The sequence below is a fragment of the Pteropus vampyrus genome, unplaced genomic scaffold (assembly GCF_000151845.1).
Source record: "Pteropus vampyrus isolate Shadow unplaced genomic scaffold, Pvam_2.0 Scaffold692, whole genome shotgun sequence".
Taxonomy (NCBI): domain Eukaryota; kingdom Metazoa; phylum Chordata; class Mammalia; order Chiroptera; family Pteropodidae; genus Pteropus; species Pteropus vampyrus.
In genome coordinates, this window is record NW_011889473.1 from 27466 (window position 1) to 30424 (window position 2959).

General features: G+C 53.2%; 1 pseudogene; it reads right to left on the reverse strand.

Moving 5' to 3' along the window:
• Positions 1-2268, reverse strand: part of LOC105309218 — an 18912-nt pseudogene extending 16644 nt beyond the window's left edge.
• Positions 2269-2959: the final 691 nt, after the last annotated feature.

Genomic DNA, 2959 nt, shown 5'->3' on the forward strand with positions numbered 1-2959 from the left:
GGATGTGCGGGCAGAGATAGTCGGGTGCCCTGGGGTCTTAGTTTCCATGTGAAAGGCGTGTGTCAGGCTAAGACCTGTGCTGTATCTAAGAACTGGTTCCATCATGAGGGGAAGAGTCTCCCCATCAAGAAATATTTGAAAGTTGTTAAACATCATAATGTAGAGAAGGCGATAAAGTACATAAACACACTCAATGCAGGGAGCCTTTGCATTCACACCAACTGCAGCACCTTGCCCTATTCTGTCCCCACTTCATATGGAAAAAATCACTGCATCCTTCATCCTCCACTGTGAACCTTGGGGACTGGCCTGGGACACACAGTCGTACCCTCAGGAGCTCCTCATTCGACTCTGAGCACATCATGAGCGAGCACACGCTCCCTCCCTAACTCTGGGTTCATCTCCCCACTGTTTCTGCTCAGGCTGAAGCTTTCATATTGGGTGTGTGGGTAGGGGGCTGTATCACTGAGTGATGGATGGGGCTTCTATAGACTAGTGGGTCCGGGCTGTGAATTCCTGTCCCATTTACATGATTCATTTCTAATTGATAAAGGAGAGAAACCCATAGTTATCCGGGACACAATGTGAGTGGAGTAGAGGGGCTTGATTCCCTAAGGAGATCTAAACAGCTAAGATGGACTATAGGATAGAGTGATCAGTACAGGTTCAGCTTGAATTAGGGGTGCTGGGCCACCCCATGAGGCCTGGGAAGAGAAATGCTCTTCAGAGTAAAGAGGAGGCCACGTGTATGGGGAGCTCAAAATGCTCCATCCTCTATCCGACCAGGAACCAGAGAGAAGTCCAAACACACGTGGTCCGTCACCTGAACCCTCACCACTCTGTTCACACTACCTGCAGCTACCCTCTTACTAGGAGCTTTCTCGGATGTGGGGAGAATTTACATCAATGACGGTGATGGCGTCTGAAGGCTCAACAGTTGAACGACTGTGTGATGCCAGGACATAGTGCAGAACCCATGTGAAAAATTATTAACCCTCTTTGCTGTGACTGGTATGTGGGGAGGGCTTGAGAGTGAGGGGCACGGAAGCACAGGAGACACATGGCTAAGCAGATTTCATGTAACTAGGACAGTAGATGATAGTGGGTGATGTTGGGGTGTTTCAACATCCACCTGAGTAAATGAGGAAAAGAGGTTAATGTGCTGTAGACAGGACAGGGACCCTGTGGGACAGAGTCCTGGGGGCCAGGTCCTCCCATGTGGGCCATGTGTCCTGTCTGAAGGGAGGCCCACGTGGGGACAGCGTGTGTCTGTGGGGGGCAGAGCCTGAGCTCAGCACACAGGTCCCTGCACTGTGCTGTGTCTCTCTGTGTGGAAACAGTTCCCAGTCTCAGGACACAAAGCCCACAGGTGGTCTCTCTGTCATGAAATCAGAAAGGACACATTGAAAGCTGGAGCAGGAAACGTCCCCAGGCCCTGCTGATACACCGTCTACAGACAGGTTAATTCTTCATTTCTTGTGTGTGTGAGAATGTGGAAAATTAGAGCCACAAAGAAGAAGCAGTAATTCTCCTGGGAGGCAGCTGAGAGATTTGAGAGGAAATTGCTGCTCCGAATGGGAAGCTCCTTCCCCGGGTCCCTCTGCACCTGCTGCTGGGCTGGTCTGTGTGAGCTGTGCTGTGTGTACCCTGAGCGCCCCCTGGTGTCCTGAGCTCCCCCTGGTGACCTGAGCACCCCTCCTGTCTCCCTCAGGGAGGTTTGTGACTGGGCTCACACTGAAGTCCCCTCACTGTGGCTGTCGTACAGTAATACACGGCCGTGTCCTCAGCCTTCAGGCTGCTCATTTGCAGATACAACGTGTTCTTGGCGTTGTCTCTGGAGATGGTGAATCGGCCCTTCACGGAGGCAGCGTAGTTTGTGCTGCTGCCATCACCACTAATGTATGAGACCCACTCCAGCCCCTTCCCCGGAGCTTGGCGGACCCAGTGCATCTAGAAGCTACTGAAGGTGAATCCAGAGGCTGCACAGGAGAGTCGCAGAGACCCCCCAGGCCGCACCACATCTCCCCCAGACTCCACCAGCTGCACCTCACACTGGACACCTGCGAACACAGACACGTCGGGGTACGGAAACTGTCACATATCCGTGTTCCTCACTCACACCCACTCACGTACACAGTGTCCCTTGTTCCCCATCAGTCACCTCGTAAAACAGCCACCAGGAAAACCCAGCTGAGCCCAAACGCCATGGTGTGTCGTGCGTGTTCAGACCTGATCCTGGAATGGGGACACCTGGGAATCGCGGGGCTGGGCTCCTGTCCCAGAGCTGCAGGTTCAGGGCTGGGCTGGCTTTTATCAGCAGAGGGGCCCTATTTGCATGTGCTCTGACTGTATAAGGAGCTCTGGGGTTGGGGCCCCACAGAGAGGGCAGCAACCCAGAGCCGGCCTCGGTGTCTCTGGGCACATGGTGGCAATGAGAACATTTGGTAAACTATGCCTTTTATTGTGAGATGTGTTACTTAAACACTTAGCACCATCATCTTATTTCATTTTACTCATGCACGTAAGTCATGTGATGTGACATCATTTACCCGCATCACAGGTGAGCAAGGCCAAACAGGACCACAGAGAGCTTGCTGGTGTCGAGAGCACACGTGTCTAAGAGTGAACTCATGCGTCTGGCCTGCACGCTCCCCACTGCACCCCACTGCTCCCCTGGGCCACCTCCAGGACAGAGGGGCCGTGCCCAGTGAGGTGCAGGTCTGCGTCCTGCATCAGCGCGTGTGGGATTAGCTGCCTTCTAGTGCTAACGGAGAATAATGTGAGAACCAGGGTCACAGGTGTATTGCAGGCGTCTGTCCCATCTGAGTGTCACTCTCTGTGCCTCTAACTTTCTTTGTCCACTGATAAGTGCACTTGTACGGTAGTCGTCTTGCTGTGGTAGAGCTCTGTCCGCCACAGCCACGCCAGGATGACGTGTACAGTTGGAATCGCACACACA